The sequence below is a fragment of the Gossypium hirsutum genome, chromosome D06, assembly GCF_007990345.1.
Source record: "Gossypium hirsutum isolate 1008001.06 chromosome D06, Gossypium_hirsutum_v2.1, whole genome shotgun sequence".
NCBI lineage: Eukaryota > Viridiplantae > Streptophyta > Magnoliopsida > Malvales > Malvaceae > Gossypium > Gossypium hirsutum.
Genome location: NC_053442.1, coordinates 27,064,777 through 27,089,275, shown reverse-complemented (window position 1 = coordinate 27,089,275; position 24,499 = coordinate 27,064,777). Strand labels below are relative to the sequence as shown.

Sequence of the window (24,499 nt, the reverse complement as noted above, 5' to 3'; positions counted from 1 at the left end):
CTGAATTTGATAAATTGAATTTAACTACTATATAGATCAAGATTTGAATCGTACGGAGGATAACCGGGAAAAAGGGAAAATGCATATTAGTCCCTACAAGTCAACTGATAGTTGTATATACATTAGGTAAGTTCATAATATAGATGAGTGTATTTTTTATAACTTGTGCTATTAGGAGTAGGTTTGATTGTCTTGCAGTTGAGTTTTGATAATAGATTGAAATTATAAATTGTTTGCAATTAAGTACAGGTGAGAAAGTGAATAGTTGATAGTTGTTGAATAATTGAGAAATATGGTTATATGATTTTGGAATGAACTTAGCTGATTGACAACATGTGTATGGGTATATTTCTGGAAGTGCCTCTGATATATAAATGTGACAAGTTCTGTTAAAATTCTTGTTTGAACATAGTAAACGATTAGGATACAATTGACATGCCAATAGGGTTAGAATGCACACTGGTATGGGATTGCACTTTGGTGCCTCTGTTTTCACATCAGTGCCTCTTTTAGCATTTCGATGCTCTCTGGTGTGATGTGGTTACCCAGTTATCCTAGTTATGTTACTATAGTTCATTAGGATATTAAAATTGTGATTAATCTTAAAATAATTTGATAATTCAGGAGTTTATCCATTACAAGGTTTGTGTAACACCCTGCTTGGTGAAGTCTTGGTGTTCGGGTGCTGTTTAGGGAAGTAAAGAATTTCTAGAATAAAGTTTTGAATAAGTAAAGTCTTGACTTTCGTAAGAAAATGAGGTTTATGAGTACGCCCTTGAGTGAAGTCTTGAAAGTTTGAAATATATTCCATAGGAATAAGGCTTAAAAGGATAGTTTTAAGTGTCCAAGGTTCGGATTGGATTAAGTATAAGTTGCCTCCTGAGCGTGTCTGTGACACCTTAGTCTAGCGTATTCTAGAGGAACGAAACATATGGCTAAGTTAAGTACGAAGATTGAAATAATAATGGTAAGAGTGTATAAGTCCTTCAATCAGGCGTATAGTTGTATAGAAAAATGACAGGCGAATAAGTGTTCGCCCAAAGAGGCCCATCTTGGCATATAGAATAGGAAAACTAAGAATGTTCTATTTATACAACCCTCTATAATAGGAACAATTAAGGAATCATAGGGAGGAATATTTGACTAAGTACTAGCAGTCACCCAAATGCATTTTTGGCGTATAGAATGGGCAGACTCTGATATGGAAATAAGTAGATAAGGATTCCTAATCAGATTTGGATGATAAGTGAAACGAAAATGATGGTTACGAAAATAATTAGGTAAGATTCTTAGATGTGGCAGATTTTGATAAGCTACTTAGTCTTGATGTGAAGTTCACCATGTTCCCATGAAGACTTCGGTTAAGCTAAAAGGACACTCAGGTTAAGTTAAAGGAGTTATCTTCCTTCTTAAGGATGAGGGCCATGAGTAGATGAAAGCTGCCTCCCAACAAATGAGTCTGAAACCACTGATTTCTGCTAGTGATTTTCCTCCCATTAAGGTACGTTCTAAGGTTTTGCTTGTTAAAGGAGCAAATATCTATAAGTATACTTGAAGAAATAAGTTTAATGTTACGTTTGGAGTTTAAAGTGATGATAAAGGTTAACAGAATGAGTTCTAACAAACTATGGTCTGGCCATTGATTATTCCATGGAGAAGTTGGATGTTTCTGCCATGAAGAGTTGTAAGAACTTGATTACGGACCATTTCAATTCTGATCTCCCATGTAATATTTTGACTATTGATTCAATGGGAAATTTTCAAAGAAATGGTCATCTCCATAGTATTCACAAGAAATATTCACGAATTGGTTTGGCTGCTGACCTGTCAAGTTACCATTGAAACCATTAACAATTATGTTCTTAAGCATAGAAGCCATAGAGGATACCTGGGCTGCCAAAGAAGAGAGTGTGTCCATTTCATGTACTCTTGCTACTCGTCTTTCTGAGGGTGCTCGGTTGGTAAGCCACTAATAGTTATTGCTGGGGATTCTTTTAATAATCTCATAAGCATCATTATAAGACTTAGAAAGAAGGGCTCCATTTGTCGAAGCATCCACCATCATTCAAGTATGAATATTGAGACCACTATAGAAAGTATCCATTTGAACATAGTAAGGAATGGCGTGATGATGGCACTTTCGCAATAACTCTTTGAACCGATCCCATGCATCATATAAAGATTCTTCATCAAGTTGCTAAAATGAAGTGATTTCATTTCAGATCTTGGCAATTAAACATAGAGCGAAATATTTCATTAAGAAACGTTCAACAAACTTTTACCATGTAGTTATAGAACCATACGATAGGGAGTTCAACCACGCTCGTGCTCTATCTCTTAAGGAGTATGGAAATAATCTTAGTCTCAAGGCTTCCTTGGTCACCCGACTAGTTTAAATGAGTCACTTACTTCCATAAATAGCCGAAGATGAAGATGTCTATCTTAAGTAGGAATCCCACTAAAATGACCCATATTTTGCAACGTTTGGAACATTACAAGCTTCAGCTTGAATTTTTGTGCCTCGATTTTGGGTCTCCTAATACTTGAATTAAGCTCATTTAATAGAGGAATGACATATTGTTGAATTGCACAATTTCTATCATCAGCAACAATGATCGAATTGTGAGAATTGTAAGCAAATGTTCCTCCTGGATTTTGGTTTTGATTCCTGAAATTCATCTCTTCGGTCCTTTGGTTCGCTTGTCTTCTCCTTTGTCTGAAAGTCCTTACAATTTCAAGGTCTATGTGGACTAAGTCAATAATTTGATCAATACTCATAAACACCTTAAACAAACACAAAAAAACTGGAATTAAAATTTAATAGAAAAAAATAGACCAAAATGCAAAATTAACAATTTCACAAATAATGTCTTTTAAAACAGTCCCCGACAACGACGCCAAAAACTTGGAACGATGGAAATGTGCAAGTGTACACAATCACAACAAGTAATAAAGTGAAAAGTAAATATTGAGTTATCGTACCCATAGGGACTGTGAAAAGAATTATTTATGAATGCAATTAAAAGCACATTAGTGAAGAAAAATATTTTGATTTTGAGAAAGTGGTTAAAAACTAAAATTTAACTAACTAAAATAAAATAAAATAAAATAAAATAAAAATAAAAGTACCAATGCACGATTTCAAAAGATGATTTTAATCAAGATGACATAATTGTGTTAGATTAATTACATTTCTTAACTTAGAATTACTAAACTCATGTTCAAGTTGTTACGAATAAATTCACGGTAACTTGGTAATTTGCTAACTACTGCCCATGCATACTTATTAAATTAACTAATCTCTTGAACATTTTCTAATGCCAATTCAAAAAAATTAATCAATCTTCATAAATAAATAAAAGATTAAGTGAGGTAATAATGTATTCCCACATTGAAACAGTTTAATCACAATAATCTTGCAAGTTATGGAAGCCTAATGTACCGTTTAATACTGTTGCTAATTTAACCCTCAGCTACCTAAGAAGATTAAACATGCACTGATTCAGTATTGTGTCAATTAATTACAATTTCAATGCAATTTAAAAATTAATTCATTATTTACCTTACAATTATAATGCAAGAATAACTTCATGATTTTACTTAATCAAACAATTTACCAATACCTATAGCAACACAAACATAATTTTAATAACTAAAGTGGACGAAATGCAATCAACCTAACATGAATTAAATTTAAGTCATATTAATTAAATTAAATATATCAACATAACAAGTATTCATAGACATGTTCATAACAACAACAATAAAATTAAAGGATAGGGAACTAGAATCAAATCCGGTGTTTCTCCAAAGCTTGACTAGTTTCCTCTACTCCTCCTTCTCTGGTTGTTCTTGTTGAATTGAGGCTTCTATGAGTACTTGAATGCTGCTTCCAATGGTGGTTGAAGGGATATTTTCCAGGAGGGGAAATCAGTAAGGGAATGGAAGGGAAAAGTGGAGAACAAATGAAGGGTTTTGAATAGAGGAAGTGAGAGAGAAGTGAAGAATGAAAGGATGAGAGGTGTGTTTTAAATAAGCAGAAAAGGGGGTATTTATAGGTTGGATAGGCTATTAAAAATAGAAAAAATCAGCAGCCTTCAACTCCCCTCATGGCCGGCCACACATGTGGCAAGTTTGAAACTCAATTTAGCTAGGGGGAAATCTACAAAAGCTTGATAAGTGGAGGGGTTTGAATGAAATGTCTAGGAAACTTCAAGGGATGATTTTCAAGTCAAATAATAAGCTAATCTGAGCTGATTGGGTCAGCATGTTGGATGGTTTTGGGCAGCCCATTTGCTTGGTTTGATTAGTCTTCTTAGTTTAGCACAACTGGGCCTCCTTTCATAATTTAGTTAATAATAATTATTTAACCCAAAATAAATTGGATTAAAATTAAAATTATTTGTATTATGAACTGATATTCATAATTTGGACCGTTTTAGGCTGAAAAATTAATTCACCTCAATACTTCAAAATTCGGTTCTCGATTTTGTCCTTCTAGTAGTGTCTACCGAACCAATTTTCACCCTTTGCACGAATCTATAAAAAATAAATCAAAATTAATCAAAATTTATTATAAAATTAATTAAAATTCTATGTGTTAATAATTTAAGTACAATTTAATTATTTTATAATTATTCGATATTTTTTACAAGAATTACACCAAAATTGCATGAATTTGAGTTTAAAAAGGCATGAAAATGTCTATATATTGTCGTGTTTCCACACCCCTAAAATTAATTCATTGCTCATCCCAAGTAATGCATAAGTTGAAAAGGATTTCTCGGAAACACCTTTGAAAGATTCCGTCAGAAAACAATTTTCTCAAAATAATGAATTTAGTATACTTATGCTTAAGAAGAAAATTTTTGAGATTTATGCTACTTAAGTATATATATCGTTCAAATTAATCTCAATTATTATTATGATAGCAAAAATAGACTAAATGCTTACTCAATAAAGACATGTTAAATCCCTACCAATTTGATTTTATTCCCTTATTTAAGATTAAGCTACAATCATTAAGTTTAATTTATGCCTTCATATATTGAACATAGAAATTTCTCTCCACTAATGTAGGTAGCATAGAAACTTGAATCAATAGGTCTTTTAAATAGGTTGTAATGTGTCTAGGCTAGGGGTAGGTAAAAGATGGATAAATTTAGGCTAAAAACCCTAGACTCTGCTTGAATCGGGCCTTCAGATTAATTACCTTCAATACGCCAACTCATTTTGCCTTCACATGCTCTTTTGTACATCTATTTCTTTCAGATACATATGTTATTTCTTCTTCTTCATTTTTTTTTCTTTTCTTCTCTTTTTCTTTCATGAGCATTCTGCTTTTTTGAGTATTTGATACTTCCTTTTAACTCCCCCAAACTTATTTTCAAAGAATATTCTGAAAAGTACTAAGTCTAGTGTTTGGGATAATTTAAAGATAATTAAGAGAAAAGTGATGGCTAAATATTGCAAAGGTTCAAATAAAATTGGGCCATATAGTCTCAAAGTTGAGTTTCAAAGGATAAAAATTTATTAAGGTTGGCTTGAAAGACTCAAATGGTCCAAACAAAAGTTTGCCAAAATCATTTTCAACATTCCATGCTTCCTAGGATTTCGCCTTAAGAAATTACTAAGTCAATTCTAGAGACTTAAACTTTCATGCATGTCTAGCATTCCTAATGAGCTAAAAAATTTATGGTATAATTTACATACTTTATTAACAGTACATTTATGTCATAATTCGATTAACATATAATTATTGAAATAATAGAACTTTATTCATACTGAAGTTTAGCATACTTAACAAAACTTCAAATTTTTGAACAAAATATAACTTAACCATAATTAAAAGAAAAATTTATTATGAGAGGAAATAATTTCAATTTTCCGTTTTTCGGTCCCCCTACTTAAGATGAACAATGTCCTCATTGTTAAAAGTGAATAGATACTATACACCAGGTAGGATTCTAGAAAAGCGGAGGTGAGTCAATTTGATTGCTTAAGTACCAAGCTCTCTCTAGATCCAATCCTAGACAGTTATATATCTATTGTCACATTTTGTACTTTGCAACTTGTTCATTTTTATTTATGATTTCCACCTCTTGTTTTATTATGCGAAAAACAAAAATCCTAATAGAACCTAATCCTAACATAACCTAAGAAAGGAAATAGCATAAGGTAAAGTTCCCCCCATTTTTATTTATTTGCAGACCCCTCAAAATCTGATCGCCTCGTTCCTTCCTTGACATTGAAGTCCATGGTTTGAGTATAAAGTCTGGAAATCCAAACACAAACAAACGAGTTATGAAATATATATTTTTTTAAATGTATCTCTGATTGAGTCATCCCACAGTTTTTAGTATCTCCAGTAAGCTTGTTGCTAGAACTACATGTGTTGCAGCATAGCCATTAAATAAAACTATTCACTTCGTTAAATGGTACTAGATTAAGGGACTCTCACCATCAGACTTAGAAAATATGTTAAGTGTGGTTTTAGTTTTGTGTAGGTGGTTGAGTAGCCAATGGTAAGGTTTATAGCTGAAGAGGGTGGCGGTTTTCAGGATAGTTTAGGTGTAATAGTTGGTGACTTCGAATGAAGGCATTTGGGGTGGTGATTTAGGGAGTTAAGGGCTGCGACAATAAGGGGTTAAGTGAAATGCACTCTTGGGATACTTGGGAGTGGCAGTAGATCAAGGTAAGGGCTATAGGTTTGTGTAGAAAAGGGTTGAATATTTCCCTTCTTAGCAGTGTATTAAGCCCAATGGCAGCTCCTTTTTAGATCTTAAGCTTCTGTACTGAAAGTAAACTAAAAAAAGCTAAAATAAATTAGTACTTGGGTTAAAAGTTGACCCTTTATTTAACAAAACAAATACTTAAATTCTTCGGGCTACTTAGAAAAATATTTTTCAAAAATTTACATTAAATGAAACTCCCAGGAAAGACTGGAGGGTTCACAGATGGTCCTGCTTAAGTCTTAATCTCTTAGACAGATTTTTAATTAATGTAATGAACCAAATAAAATTTTATCTAAGTCTACCATTTTATTACAATGAGAAAAAACTAAAAATATAAAATAACGATAGAGAAAGTGAAGAGAACTCCCTCCATTTTATTCAAGATCGTCATTGACCATGGTGGTGTCAAATGGCTATTTCTTATACCAACCATAACCATCTAGGAAGTAATCATATTCTTTCCCATCAAATCTGTCCAAAATCTTATTAAGGAAAGAAAACCCAGAATGATCTTTCCTGGTGGCCTTGTTTAACTTCCTGAAATTCCTACAAATTCTCTAACCATTGACTCGAATATATGAAATAATTCATCAAGTATCCTTCTAGTACCTTTCCAAAATCACAAGTGCCTCTTCTTCTTAATCTTTGGTGAAATCAACTGAAATAATTACAGGTAAAGTCAAAGACAAACCCAAATAGTCATATTTCAAATGAGGAGATAAAATCTTCATTCCAATTCAGCTGGCTCTTCAATCAACGACTTTGGTTGCGTATACTCCTGAGATGATAACTCTAATAATTTGAGTGGAACTTCTTGAGTGAATTCCTTCGACTTAGCTTTTAACCAAGGCAAACATTCCTTGTCTTCATCATCACTTGGCGAATCCTCTAGTAGAATATGTTCTAACGGATCGTTTAAAGAATTGACCTCCAATTCTATAGAAGCCAATGGTTCCATCTTGGAAAAGATAGAGCAGTCTTCAACTATATCTGGGGATTTAGCAGCATTGAAGTCATTAAAGGTCACCTCATCATCAAAGATTTTTTTCAACTGAGTATCATTTTGCTACTTCTGAAATCCTTCAGGATATGGGAGTGGTTGAATCTTAACTTTAACTAGACAACTGTTCTATGGAAATTTTTCTATATCCGACAAGGGTGTTAGGTAATCAAAACTAACTGGTTTAGAGTTTGCCTCATCAAGTATCACCGAATCTAAGTTCTGTGATATAGAAGTTTCAACACTCGGTTGAACTTCCTCTTTGCCTTGAGCTATAACAGGCTCATCTTGAACCTCAACCACCTTGGGCTCCTATGTCTTTCCACTTGGCAAAGTGACTGATTTGCAATGTTCTTTGCCCAAAATTCTTGGATTTTCTGTGTCGCTCGGCCAAATACCTTGGAGGCTACTTCTGAGCTCATTGGCTAGTTGTCCCACTTGGTTTCCTAAATTCTTCAATGTTGCTGCTTGGCTTTGGATTAGTTCATCATTCTTCGCTACGTACGCCTTTAGTAAAATCTCAAGATTACTTGACGATTCAGTTGGTGGAGGTCGTTGCACTTGTTGAGAATATTCTGGCGGATAATTTGGTCGAAATGGCATAGAAGAGTCACTATGGTCCGCCCATTGATTACTCCATGGAGAAGTTGGATGGTTTTCCCATGAGGAGTTGTAAGAAATTGATTGCGAATCATTCCAATTTTGTTTCCCATGTAATATTTTTAATCTTGATTCGATGGGAAATTTTCAAAGAAATGGCCATCTCTATAGTATTCACAAGAAATATTCTTGAATTGGTTCGGCTACTGACCTGGCAAGTTACCATTGAAACCAATAACAATTATGTTCTTAAGCATAGAAGACATAGAGGATACCTGGGCTGCCAAAGAAGCAAGGGTGTCTGCTTCATGTACTCCTGCTACTCGTCTTTCTAAGGCTACTCGGCTGGTTGGCCACTTATAGTTATTGTTAGAAATTCTTTCAATAATCTCGTAAGCATCGTTATAAGAGTTAGAAATAAGGGCTCTATTTTTTGAAGCATCCACCATCATTCTAGTATGAATATTGAGACCAATATAGAAAGTCTCCATTTAAACGCGGTAAAGAATGGCGTGATGAGGGCACTTTCGTAATAACTCCTGGAATAGCTCCCATGCATCATATAAAGATTCTTCATCAAGTTGCTGAAATGAAGTGATTTTATTTTGGATCTTGGTGGTTAAAGAAGGAGGGAAATATTTCATTAAGAAATGTTCAACCAACTCTTGCCATATAGTTATAGAACTAGATGGTAGGGAGTTCAACCATGCTTATGCTCTATCTCTTAAGGAGTATGGAAATAATCTTAGTCTCAAGGCGTCCTCAGTCACCTGTAATAGTTTAAATGAGTCACTCACTTTCATGAATAGCCGAAGATGAAGATGTCGATCTTCAGCAGGAATCTCACTAGATTGACCCATATTTTGCAACATTTGGAACATTACCGGCTTTAGCTCGAATTATTGTGCCTCAATTTTGGGTCTCCTAATACTCAGATTGAGCTCCTTTAATAGAGGAATGACATATTGTCGAATGGTACAGTTTCTGTCATCGGCAATAATGATCGAATTGTGAGTAATATAAGTGAATGTTCCTCCTGGATTTTGGTTTTGATTTCTGACATTCGTCTCTTCGGTCCTTCTTTGGTTCACTTGTCTTCTCCTTTTTCTAAAAGTCCTTTCAGTTTCAAAGTCTACGGGGAGTAAGTCAATAATTTGATCAATACTTAGAAGCACCTAAAACAAACACAAAAAAAATAGAATTAAAATTTAACAGAAGAAAAGACCAGAATGCAAAATTCACAATTTCACAAATAATATCTTTTAAAACAGTCTCTAGCAACAACGCCAAAAACTTGGAATGACGGAAATATGCAAGTGTACACAATCGCAACAAGTAATAAAGTGACCATGTCGAGTTCTTGTACCCACAAGGACTGTAAAGAGAATTATTTATGAATGTAATTAAAGGCACTTTGGTGAAGAAAAATATTTTGGTTTTGAGAAAGTGGCTAAAAACTAAAATTTAACTAAGTAAAATAAAATAAAATAAAAATAAGAGTTCCAATGCATGATTTCAACAGATGATTTTAATCAAGATGACATAATTGTATTAGATTAATTACATTGCTTCACTTAGAATTACTAAACTCATGTTCATGTTGTTACGAATAAATTCACGATAACTTGGTAACTTGCTAACTACTGCTCATACGTAATTATTAAATTAACTAATCTCTTGAACATTTTCCAATGTCAATTCAAACAATTAATCAATCTTCATAAACAAATAAAAGATTAAGTGAGGTAACAATGTATTCCTACATTGAAATAGTTTAATCACAATAATCTTGCAAGTTAAGGAAGCCTAATGTATCATTTAATATCGTCGCTAATTTAACCCTCAGCTACCTTAGAAGATTAAACATGCACTGATTAAGTATTGTGTAAATTAATTACAATTCCAACACGATTTAAAAACTAATTCATTAGTTATCTTACAATTATAATGCAAGAATAACTTAATCATGATTTTACTTAATCAAACAATTTACCAAGACTTATAACAACACAAACATAATTTTAATAACTTAAGTGGACGAAATGCAATCAACCTAACACGAATTAAATTTAAGCCATATTAATTAAATTAAACATATCAAATTAAAAAGTATTCATAGACATGTTCATAACAACAACAATAAAAATTAAAGGATAGGTAACTAGAATCAAATCCGGTGTTTCTCTGAAGCTTGACTTGTAACACCCCGTACCCGAGACCATCACCGGAGTCGAACACGAGGTGTTAACAGACTTTAAACCACTTATAAAAAAAATTTCCCAGACACTACCAATCTGCGTACTATTCGCTTTAAAAATCATATCTTGAGTTCAGAAACTCGGAATCCAGTTCTGTAAATTTTCCCTGAAACTAGACATATATTCCCATCTACATATTTTTTCTAGAATTTTTGGTTGGGCCAATTAGTACAGTTTATTAGTCAAAGTATCCCATGTTACAGGGATCGACTACACTGACCTTTGCGCATTACGACTTGGATATCTCCCTATACAGGGCTTCAATACTGATGCCGTTTGTTTCTATAGAAACTAGACTCAGAGAGGAATCTATACATATATGGCATGACTCCTAATTGTCTCTGTTTAATTTATAATGAATTTCCAAAGTTGGAACAGGAAATCCAGAAACCGTTCTGGCCCTGTCTCACGAGAACCTGAATATCTCTTAACATACTATCCATATGATTGTTTCGTTACTTTCCTATGAAAATAGATTCATCAAGGTTCGTTTACATAATTTATTCACTATTTAATTCCATTCCTACTATTTTTAGTGATTTTCAAAATCTGTATCACTGCTGCTGTCAGCATCTGCCTTTAAGGTAGACTTTACCTATTTCATAGTTTCCATGATTCAACTAGCCCTTTTAGCATAAATAGCACAAATTATGATAGTGATTAACCATTCCCATGGCCAATCCTTGTTAAGCATATCCACACCTCTCAATAACCATATCCATACCAAATGATGATAACATTATGCTCAAACATATATAAGCCATTTTCGCATGGCTATCCAAAATTATACAAGTCCAAGGGGTCATGACCCACAACAAAAAGGGTAGTCCTATACATGCCATTTCGAAGTTCAACCAAAATTGTACTAGAAGGGGGGGGGCTTTGATAGTGTGGGCGACTTCGACTTCAAAATCCGGAGTCCGATAGCTGGAGAACCAAAATCTATAAAACAGAGAATCAAGGAGACGGAGTAAGCAATTTATGCTTAGTAAGTTTTGAGCAAGGGATTCCAGCACAACAAAAGTATAGCATTCATGTAGCTAAACGGATAATTTCATATGCACAATTTTTCAATATCATACTTACTTCACATTTCCAACCCTTTTATTCATACACAAAGATCAACTTAGCCAAAGGCCGGTAGCTCATTTATCAACTAAGCGAATACTTATTTGTAAGGGCTCAACTAATTCAAAGCACATACGAAACATACCTTAATGTTGGGATGTTTCAAGCGTATTAATTGAAATTTTTACAGCAAGATCATTCATTCCCAAATCACGTACCTTCGGAATTTAACCGGATATAGCTACTCGTTCAAATGCCTTCGGGACATAGCCCGGTTATAGTAACTCGCACAAATGCCTTCGGGACTTAACCCGGATTTAGTAACTCGCACAAATGCCTTCGGGCTTAGCCCGGAATTAGTATCTCGCACAAATGCCTTCGGGCTTAGCCCGAAATTAGTATCTCGCACAAATGCCTTCGGATCTTAGTCCGGATATGGTCACTTAGCACAAAGCCTTCGGGACTTAGCCCGGACATCATTCAAATAACCATGCACATTTAACAATAAATCATGGCACATTCGTATTTCATTTTCGTTAGCAAAACTCGAACACAAGACACTTATCATTCTTGCAATTTCGGCTCAATAGCCACACACAAAGAGCATGATTTTAATTTGCTTAAAACATGATCTAATCAAATCATAATTTAAGCTCTTTTACTCAAGAACTTACCTCGAGTGTTGTCGAACGATTCCGATAGCTATTCGACCACTTTTTCCTTCCCTTTATCGGATTTAGTTCCCCTTTGCTCTTGAGCTTAATTAAACAAATAAATTGATTTAATCATTTGAGCATCGAAAAGAGGAACACAAGGCACTTAGCCCATATTTATACATTAGACATTAAAGTCACATATGTACGGAGTCATGAATCAAACTCAACATTTTAGCTAATTTTCCCCCTTGGCCGAAATTTCTAAGCTAAGACAAAAGCATCAATATGCTTGCCTCTAACCGAATACATGCAACACCAATCTCCTTCCTATGGCCGAATATGCATGTCTATGTTGGGGCCGATTGCAACACTTACTACATTCTACAAGTATGGTCACTTGTATTGACTAAACACCATTTTGTTTCAAGTTCAAAACTTGGCTAATACACACATATATACACTAGTAAAGCATCCTCTCCCTTTCCATCAATTTAACACATGCATTACTCATTAATATACAAAAATTATATTTGGCCTTAGCACACAACTTGCTAGCCGATTCTTCTCCATCTAGCAACCAATGCACATATGTGCTCACTCAAAAATGCTAAAAAGAAGATTCAAGAATCATCAATCCACCATCACATGCATCATTAACAAGCTTCATATTTAGCATGCAATGGCATTAATACAAAATCCACCTAGGCCGAATATCATCCCCATGACATAGCAAAGATTTGAACCATGGGCTAATTAGAACTCAAGCTAGCAACTAAAAACATGCATGAATCTCATGGCACAACCTCAAACATACCTTGATCTAGATACAAGTATGGCCAAACCTCCTCCTAATCCTCTTCCAAACCAAACATGAAGCAAGAACTCCTTCCTCCTTCCTTAGAATTTTCGGCCAAAAGAAGATAAAAAAAAAGGATGAACAAATTTTTTTCTTTTCTTTTCTTTAACTCACGGCAATGGGGGGGGGAACAACCACACACTTTTTTTTGTTTTCATCATATTCCCTTTCATTATTTTATGCCCATGCTCCTTATTTTATCATACTTCCCATGACACACTAACTCAACATGTTTATGACATGTTCTTGCCCATCACACTTGGTCTACCATGCTTGTCATGGCCGGCCACTACTAATTAGGGGGGAATTTGACATGCAAGTCCCCCCTTTTTATTTCATGCACTAATAGGTCCTTATGCTTTGACCTATCACATTTCAAAATTTTCTCACATAAGTCCTATTTACTAAAATTCACCTACAATTAAACAAAATTCAAACACGAAATTTTCACACATGCACATGTACATATAATGAGCATCAATTATGACGGTTAATTATTTTTATGACTCGGTTTAGCGGTCCCGAAACCACTTCCCGACTAGGGTCAATTTTGGGCTGTCACAACTCTCCCCCACTTAAGAAATTTTCGTCCCCGAAAATCTTACCGGTAAATAAGTTTGGGTATCGTTCTTTCATCGAGCTCTCGGTTTCCCAAGTAGCTTCCTCGATCCCGTGTTTGAGCCATAACACCTTAACTAACGGAACCCTTTTGTTTCGCAACTCTTTCACTTCACGAGCTAGGATACGAATCGGTTCTTCTTCATAACTCAAGTCAGATTGAATTTCAACTTCTGAGGGATTAATCACATGTGACGGATCGGATCTATAACGTCGAAGCATCGAAACATGAAAGACATCGTAAATCTTTTCAAGTTCAGGGGGCAAAATCAATCTATACGCAACCGGACCAACTCGTTCGGAGATTTCGTACGGCCCAATGAATCTCGGGCTCAACTTGCCCTTACGGCCAAATCTGAGTACCTTTTTCCAAGGCGAAACTTTAAGAAACACTTATCTCCCACCTGATATTCAATGTCTTTTCGTTTCAAATCCGAATACGATTTTTGACGATCTGTGGCTGCCTTCAGACTTTCACGGATTACCTTTACTTTCTGTTCGGCATCTTTAATCAAATCAACTCTGAAAATTTTACTTTCACCGAGCTCGGTCCAAAACAATGGTGTACGGCATTTACGACCGTACAAAGCCTCGTAAGGTGCCATCTTAATACTTGATTGAAAACTATTGTTGTAAGCGAATTCAATCAAAGGTAAATACCGTTCCCATGAACTACTGAACTCGAGGATGCAACATCTCAACATATCCTCAAGTATCTGAATTATCCGCTCGGATTGACCATCGGTTTGGGGGTGAAAAGCAGTGCTAAAATGCAGCTTGGTACCCAAAGCTTCTTGCAATTTCTTCCAAAATCGTGAGGTGAATCTCGGATCTCTATCCGACACGATAGAAATAGGTACCCCGTGTAATCTCACAATCTGAGAAACGTACAATTCAGCTAGTTTATCCAATGAAAAATCCGTACGCACGGGGATAAAGTGAGCCGACTTAGTCAGTCTATCGACAACAACCCAAATCGCATCTTTCTTACTTGCTGACAATGGCAGTCCGGACACAAAGTCCATTGTGACTCGATCCCATTTCCACTCGGGTATCATGATCGGCTGAAGTAATCCTGAAGGCACTTGATGTTCCGCTTTCACTTGTTAACATATTAAACATCTCGAAACAAAGTCGGAGATGTCTCGTTTCATACCATGCCACCAAAACCAACGTTTCAAATCGTTGTACATTTTCGTACTCCCCGGGTGAATTGACATTCGGCTACAATGGGCTTCGTTCAGAATCATCGAAATGAGTTCCGAATTCCTTGGAACACACAAACGACTTCTGAACCTCAAACAATCATCATCATCAATTTGAAACTCCGATTCCTTGTTCGGAACACACTCAGCCCGTTTTGCAACCAATTCATCATCAACTTTCTGGGCTTCACGAATTTGATGAATCAATAATGGTTTGGCTTTTAATTCAGCTACTAACACATTGTCGGGTAGAACAGACAAGTGCACATTCATCGCTCGTAAAGCAAACAATGATTTCCGGCTTAAGGCGTCCGCAACCACATTAGCCTTTCCCGGGTGGTAATCAATGACAAGCTCGTAATCTTTCAACAACTCAAGCCAACGTCTTTGTCGCAGATTTAAGTCTCTTTGAGTCATCAAATATTTGAGACTTTTGTGATCCGAAAATACATGGCACTTTTCACCAAATAAGTAATGTCGCCATATTTTTAAAGCAAATACGATGGCAGCTAGTTCAAGATCATGGGTCGGATAATTTTTCTCATGTGGCTTTAATTGTCTCGACGCATAGGCCACCACTCGACCTTCTTGCATCAATACGCAACCCAACCCAAGTAGGGATGCGTCACTATAAATGACAAACTCTTTGCCTGATTCGGGTTGCACTAAAATTGGAGCTTCAGTCAAATAAGTTTTCAGTTGATCGAAACTTTTCTGACATTTCTCCGTCCATTCGAACTTAACATCCTTTTGAAGTAGCTTCGTCATTCGTGTGGCTATCATCGAGAAACCTTTTACAAATCATCGGTAATAACCGGCGAGCCCCAGGAAGCTCCGAACTTCGGTAATATTTCTTGGAGGCTTCCAGTTAAGTATGGCTGAAATTTTGCTCGGGTCAACTCGAATACCCGATGCGGATACCACGTGACCCAAGAAGCTAACCTCTCTTAACCAGAACTCACACTTACTGAACTTAGCATATAACTGCTTATCCCGCAAAATTTGCAACACTAATCTCAGGTGCTCAGCATGTTCGGTCTCATCTCTTGAATAGACCAAGATGTCATCAATGAACACAACTACGAACCGATCCAAATATGGTCTGAAGATCCGATTCATCAAATCCATAAATACCGCAGGGGCATTAGTGAGTCCAAACGGCATCACTAAGAATTCGTAGTGACCATATCTCGTTCTGAAGGCAGTTTTGGGTATGTCCGAATCTCGAATTCGCAACTGATAATAGCCCGAACTCAAATCTATTTTTGAGAACACTGAGGCTCCCTTCAGTTGGTCGAACAAATCATCGATACGCGGTAACGGATATTTGTTCTTTATTGTCACTTTATTCAGCTGACGATAGTCAATGCACAACCTCATGGTTCCGTCCTTCTTTTTCACGAACAATACTGGTGCACCCCAAGGTGAGAAACTTGGTCGAGCGAAACCTCTATCCGTCAATTCTTGCAACTGAGCTTTCAACTCTTTTAACTCGGTTGGTGCCATACGATACGGAGCTATCGAAATCAGCGTAGTCCCAGGTACAAGCTCAATACCAAACTCTATCTCCCGAACAGGTGGTAAACCCGGTAATTCTTCAGGAAAAACATCCGGGTATTCACAAACCACTGGCACAAATTCGGGTTTCTTTTCTAATTCTTTGTCATCAAGTACATACGCAAGGTATGCTTCGCACCCTTTTCTTACATATTTCTGGGCCAACATTGAGGATATTACAGCTGGCAACCTCTTTAAGTCCGTAGACTCAACTCGGATTATCTCGTTATTTTTGCACCTCAAATCAATAGTCTTGCTTTTGCAGTTCACAACTGCATCATGCGCGGTCAACCAATCCAAACCAAGAATAACATCAAATTCATCAAACGGCAAAAGCATCAAGTCCGCCGGAAAACAGGAACCTCGAATTACTAGGGGACATTTCTTACACACTTTGTCGACAAGCACGTAACGACCCAAGGGATTTGACACCCGAATTACGAACTCAGTAGACTCAATAGGTAAAGTCTTACTGGATGCTAAGGTTTCACATATGTAAGAATGAGTAGAACCGGGGTCAATCAAAGCAATTACATTAGTATCAAAGAGAGTAAAAGACCGGTAATAACATCAGGCGAAGAAGCATCCTCGCAGGCACGTATAGCATAAGCTCTAGCAGGCGCACGAGCCTCGGATCTGGTCGTAGCATCTCTAGATCCTCTCTGACCACCGCTAGCATTGCCCGTATTTCTAGATGGTCTACCTCGAGCAGTGGTAGCACCCGGTTTCCCACTCTGATTTACATTCTGTTCAGACAACCTCGGGCAATCTTTAATGAAGTGGTCAACTGATCCGCACTTGTAACAGGAGCGGTCAGGGAATCTACAACTCCCCGAATGCCATTTACCGCAATATCGACATTCCGTTCTTTCTCGACGTTCATTCCCAACACTGGCGACCGAAGTGCCTCGTGTACCCACAGGGGGTCGATCACGATCTCGTCTAAAAAGGCCCGAAGTGCCTCTAGACCGGCCTATATCATCTCGAAATTTCTTCGATGCCTGTTGAAGAGACTTTCCCGAGGATCTTTTACGAAACTCCCCAGTTCCCACATCAACTTTTTGTTTTTCTTTTCTAAGCTCTTCGGCTTTACAAGCTCGCTCGACAAGTACTACGAACTCTCGTATTTCAAGAATGCCAACGAACATTTTTATATCTTCATTCAGCCCATCCTCGAAGCGTTTACACATGATAGCCTCGGACGAAACACATTCCCGAGCGTATCTACTAAGTCTAACAAATTTTCGCTCGTAATCAGTAACTGACATAAAACCTTGCTTAAGCTCAAGAAATTCCTTCCGTTTTTGATCAACAAATCTCTGACTGATATACTTTTTCCGAAACTCAGTTTGGAAAAACTCCCAAGTTACTTGCTCTCGGGGCACAACAGAAGTCAGAGTACTCCACCAATAGTAGGCAGAATCGCGTAGCAAGGAGATAGTACACTTTAGGCATTCATTGGGTGTACAAGATAGCTCATCGAGTACCCGGATAGTGTTGTCCAACCAAAATTCAGCTTGCTCGGCATCATCGCTATTCGTAGATTTAAATTCAGTAGCCCCATGTTTTCGGATTCTGTCAACTGGGGGCTTATTTGACCTTATTTGGTCAGTTTCCGGAGGTATTGTAGGTGCGGGGGTGGTTTTTGTCGGGAATGGAGGTTGTGGAACAGCCGTATTAGTTCGAATGTATTGGTTGAACCAATCATTCATCACGCTATAGAAAGCTTGTCTAGCTTCATCATCCGGGTTACTAGCATTAGGTTGAGAGTCCGCCGACGCTGTCCCTTGTGCGGGAGCAGGCGCTACACTCTCAAGATCATCAGCTACCGCTCGGTCGAGATCGGGATCCATTACTATAAATAAACACATTTGCAAATGTCAGAAATCACCACACTATCAAATAATCATATAAAATGGCATGTATAGCTAGACCCAACGCATTACGGTAGTCCTAGAATCGACTAAACCGTAGCTCTGATACCAATCAAATGTAACACCCCGAACCCGAGACCGTCACCGGAGTCGAACACGAGGTGTTAACAGACTTTAAACCACTTATAAAAAAAATTTCCCAGACACTGCCAATCTGCGTACTATTCGCTTTAAAAATCATATCTTGAGTTCAGAAACTCAGATTCCAGTTCTGTAAATTTTCCCTGAAAATATACTCATATGCCCATCTACATATTTTTTTCTAGAATTTTTGGTTGGGCCAATTAGTACAGTTTATTAGTCAAAGTCTCCCATGTTACAGGGATCGACTACACTGACCTTTGCGCATTATGACTTGGATATCTCCCTGTACAGGGCTTCAATACTGATGTCGTTTGTTTCTATAGAAACTAGAATCAGAGAGGAATCTATACATATATGGCATGACTCCTAATTGTCTCTGGTTAATTTATAATGAATTTCCAAAGTCGGAACAGGAAATCCAGAAACCGTTCTGGCCCTGTCTCACGAGAACGTGAATATCTTAACATACTGTCCATATGATTGTTTCGTTACTTTCCTATGAAAATAGATTCATCAAGGTTCGTTTACATAATTTATTCACTATTTAATTCCATTCCTACTATTTTTAGTGATTTTCCAAATCTGCATCACTGTTGCTGTCAGCATCTGCCTTTAAGGTAGACTTTACCTATTTCATAGTTTCCATGATTCAACTAGCCCTTTTAGCATAAATAGCACAAATTATGATAGTGATTAACCATTCCCATGGCCAATCCTTGTTAAGCATATCCACACCTCTCAATAACCATATCCATACCAAATGATGATAGCATTATGCTCAAACATATATAAGCCATTTTCGCATGGCTATCCATACCAAAGGGTCCATGACCCACAACAAAAAGGGTAGTCCTATACATGCCATTTCGAAGTTCAACCAAAACTGTACCAAAAGGGGGGCTTTGATAGTGTGGGCGACTTCGACTTCAAAATCCCGAGTCCGATAGCTGGAGAACCAAAATCTATAAAACAGAGAATCAAGGAGACGGAGTAAGCAATTTATGCTTAGTAAGTTTTGAGCAAGGGATTCCAGCACAACAAAAGTATAGCATTCATATAGCTAAACGGATAATTTCATATGCACAATTTTTCAATATCATACTTACTTCACATTTCCAACCCTTTTATTCATACACAAAGATCAACTTAGCCAAAGGCCGGTAGCTTATTTATCAACTGAGCGAATACTTATTTGTAAGGGCTCAACTAATTCAAAGCACATACGAAACATACCTTAATGTTGGGATGTTTCAAGTGTATTAACTGAAATTTTTACAGCAAGATCATTCATTCCCAAATCACGTACCTTCGGAATTTAACCGGATATAGCTACTCGTTCAAATGCCTTCGGGACATAGCCCGGTTATAGTAACTCGCACAAATGCCTTCGGGACTTAACCCGGATTGAGTAACTCGCACAAATGCCTTCGGGCTTAGCCCGGAATTAGTATCTCGCACAAATGCCTTCGGGCTTAGCCCAGAATTAGTATCTCGCACAAATGCCTTCGGATCTTAGTCCGGATATGGTCACTTAGCACAAAGCCTTCGGGACTTAGCCCGGACATCATTCAAATAACCATGCACATTTAACAATAAATCATGGCACATTCGTATTTCATTTTCGTTAGCAAAACTCGAACACAAGACACTTATCATTCTTGCAATTTCGGCTCAATAGCCACACACAAAGAGCATGATTTTAATTTGCTTAAAACATGATCTAATCAAATCATAATTTAAGCTCTTTTACTCAAGAACTTACCTCGGGTGTTGTCGAACAATTCCGATAGCTATTCGACCACTTTTTCCTTCCCTTTATCGGATTTAGTTCCCCTTTGCTCTTGAGCTTAATTAAACAAATAAATTGATTTAATCATTTGAGCATCGAAAAGAGGAACACAAGGCACTTAGCCCATATTTATACATTAGACATTAAAGTCACATATGTACGGAATCATGAATCAAACTCAACATTTTAGCTAATTTTCCCCCTTGGCCGAATTTTCTAAGCCAAGACAAAAGCATCAATATGCTTGCCTCTAACCGAATACATGCAACACCAATCTCCTTCCTATGGCCGAATATGCATGTCTATGTTGGGGCCGATTGCAACACTTACTACATTCTACAAGTATGGTCACTTGTATTGACTAAACACCATTTTGTTTCAAGTTCAAAACTTGGCTAATACACACATATATACACTAGTAAAGCATCCTCTCCCTTTCCATCAATTTAACACATGCATTACTCATTAATATACAAAAATTATATTCGGCCTTAGCACACAACTTGCTAGCCGATTCTTCTCCATCTAGCAACCAATGCACATATGTGCTCACTCAAAAATGCTAAAAAGAAGATTCAAGAATCATCAATCCACCATCACATGCATCATTAACAAGCTTCATATTTAGCATGCAATGGCATTAATACAAAATCCACCTAGGCCGAATATCATCCCCATGACATAGCAAAGATTTGAACCATGGGCTAATTAGAACTCAAGCTAGCAACTAAAAACATGCATGAATCTCATGGCACAACCTCAAACATACCTTGATCTAGATACAAGTATGGCCAAACCTCCTCCTAATCCTCTTCCAAACCAAACATGAAGCAAGAACTCCTTCCTCCTTCCTTAGAATTTTCGGCCAAAAGAAGATAAAAAAAAAGGATGAACAATTTTTTTTTCTTTTCTTTTCTTTATCTCACGACAATGGGGGGGGAAACAACCACACACTTTTTTTTGTTTTCATCATATTCCCTTTCATTATTTTATGCCCATGCTCCTTATTTTATCATACTTCCCATGACACACTAACTCAACATGTTTATGACATGTTCTTGCCCATCACACTTGGTCTACCATGCTTGTCATGGCCGGCCACTACTAATTAGGGGGGAATTTGACATGCAAGTCCCCCCTTTTTATTTCATGCACTAATAGGTCCTTATGCTTTGACCTATCACATTTCAAAATTTTCTCACATAAGTCCTATTTACTAAAATTCACCTACAATTAAACAAAATTCAAACACGAAATTTTCACACATGCACATGTACATATAATGAGCATCAATTATGACGGTTAATTATTTTTATGACTCGGTTTAGCGGTCCCGAAACCACTTCCCGACTAGGGTCAATTTTGGGCTGTCACATGACTAGTTTGTTTCACTCCTTATTCTCTGCTTGTTCTTATTGAATCGAGGCTTCTATGACCACTTTAATGCTGCTACCAATGGTGGTTGAAGGGCTCTTTTCCAAGAGGGGAAATCGACAAGCAAATGGAAGCGGAAAATGGAGAACAAAAGAAGGGTTTTGAAGAGAAAAAGTGAGAGAGAAGTGAAGAATGAAAGGATGTGTAACATCCCGATTTAGGGCTTAGTAAGAACAGTGGTTTTGGGACCAAAAATCAATGAGTAAAAATTTATGTTTACTATATTTTTATTGCCTACAATTTCACGGAATGATTTTGTGAAAATTTCGTTTACAAATTTCGACGTTTTGGCACTCAATTTAGTCAAAAGGACTAAATTTTAAAAACTTCAAAAGTTGAGTTCTACATGTTAGAGGTGTCCAATTGTTATGAAATTTTAAATTGGAGGTCTTTATATGGTAATTATACCATTAGTTAGTTATGGACAAAAATGGAAATGAGATAAGTGAAATAGGATTTTTTTAAGTAAGGGCATTTTAGTCATTTAGTAAATAAATAGAATTAAAAGGGAAAAAGATGTAAAATTTCTGTTCATCATCCTTGCTTGCTGCCAAAACTTGAAGGAAGCCATAGCTAGGGTTTCTTCACTTTCTCAAGTTCATAGTAAGTGATTACAAGTCCCGTTTTTAATGTTCTTTACGTTTTTTGAATCTCGGTAGCTTAATTTAGCTTATTTTAGCAATAATTTAACCTAGGGTTCATATTTGGAAAAATACCCATAGGTGAATTATGTTTATTTTGATGTTTTTTGGTAGAATATGAATCTAGGAATTATGTTAAACAACTTTTTCTAGTCAATTTTAAGTGAAAACGAGCATATTGACATAATCGGCAAAAATACCTAATCTTCATAAGTAAGTGTTAGAGTAAGAATTTGATGTTGTCATAGAAGGGAAAAATGTTCAACATGTTATAAAACATAAGAATGAGAGATGAAGTTTAATTTTGGAGCTTTGGGGCAAAAGTGTAAATATACAAAAGTTTCGGAGCTAGATCGAGGAAAGAAAAAGATTGAGGACTAAAGTGTTAGATTTGATCACATTTTTGTACCGAGGTAAGTTTACGGTAAATAAATGCAATATTTTAATAGTTATTATTAATGCTGCTATTTTCCAGCAATTATGTATTTATTTCCTGAAATTATTTAATGTTGACTTAAGTATGAGATGACAGAGAATCAGTGATAAAAGCCCCGTTGAAACATAAGGAATATATCGGATGCAAATGTCATGACATTTGGGTAAAGAGATCCCATGTAAGACCATGTCTGGGACATGGCATTGGCATCATTGAGATTATGAGAGGTCCCATGTAAGACCATGTTTGGGACATGGCATTGGCACTGAGATGAGAAGTCCCCCATAGACATGGCATGGGCACCGATATGAGAACTCCTATGTAAGACCTTATCTGAGATATGGCATTGGCAGTACAGGAAACATCCCATGCATGACCATGTGTGGGACATGGATTTGGCATGTTATTATCATATATGAGACCCAAGTATCCTTATTATTCCAATGTGGCTCAACGAGCTAGAAAACAGATTATGTTCTATGGAAGTTCAAGTAAAAGTGTAACTAGCAACTTCAGGTGAGTTATAAGAGTTAAGAATATGTTATGATATCAGTGAGAACCAATATTTCAGCAAGAGAAGAGTAAGTTGTAATCTTAAGTTATCTAAATAGGTAAGTAAATAAACAAGTAAATGAGAGTAAGTAAAGAGGAAACTTAAGAACATGATACTTGCATATCATTATTTGTGTTAAATGTTGTTGTTTATTTACTTGCAAACTTACTAAGCTTTATGCTTACTTCTTTTATTTCCTTTTCTTTCATATAGTATTATCAAGGATAGTCGAGATCTTGAAGACGTCGGAGAGCGTTCACACTATCAACCACCACAACTCGGTATTTTAAGACGATAAATGTTTCAAGCTATGGCGTGTATAGAGACTTAGTCATTTTTATTGTATATTCTTAAATTATGACCAAAAGATGATATGTAAATATTTGATGATGAATAGTTATTAAAATGGGTATGAAGGTGTTTGTTGTCATAAAAGTCTAGGTGATAAATTATGCATAGAAATCATGAAAAAGTAAAAATTGGTAGTGAATCAGTTTTGAGACAACAGTAGTGGCGTGATTTTGAAAAATCACCAAGGATAGTAGAAAAAGAATTAGAGGGTGGATGAGATATATAATTAAAGCTTATTGAGTCTATTTTCATAGAAAAATAACAGTGTAGACGAAGGAATTATGTATTCTGAGATATTTTCATTTTAGTTAGATAAGATCAAAGTGGTTTTTGGAATCCCCTGTTCTGAATTTGGAAAATCTTTAAAAAATGTAAAAAAAATATTTATGAGTTTTAATTTATATTTCTAGATTCCTTATTGAGTCTATTTTTTGTAGAAACAAGTGAAAACACCATATTAAGTCTGTACAATGAGATAATTAAATTTTAGTGATGAGAGGTCAGGATAGCCAATCAATGAAACAGGGGAGACTTTAACTAATAAACTGTACTAATTGGCTAAACCAAAAATTCTGAAAAATTTTTGGTAAAAATATATACAAGTCTAGTTTTGGGGAAAATTTACAGTTTCGTAGCTCGAGTAATAATTAACTTAGTAACTACTGGGCAGGTGGACAGCTTTGTTGTGAATAGTGAAATTAATTTCAAAAGTAAAATTTTATGCC

General features: G+C 36.2%; 2 non-coding genes across 2 annotated transcripts; both read left to right on the top strand.

Moving 5' to 3' along the window:
* The first annotated feature begins 2,120 nt into the window (after positions 1–2,120).
* Positions 2,121–2,227, top strand: LOC121218883 (small nucleolar RNA R71). Its single transcript, XR_005915365.1, has one exon. It is a non-coding gene; the product is annotated as a small nucleolar RNA R71 (small nucleolar RNA).
* Positions 2,228–8,841: 6,614 nt separating this feature from the next.
* On the top strand, positions 8,842–8,948 carry LOC121218938 (small nucleolar RNA R71). The gene has a single exon (XR_005915419.1). It is a non-coding gene; the product is annotated as a small nucleolar RNA R71 (small nucleolar RNA).
* Positions 8,949–24,499: the final 15,551 nt, after the last annotated feature.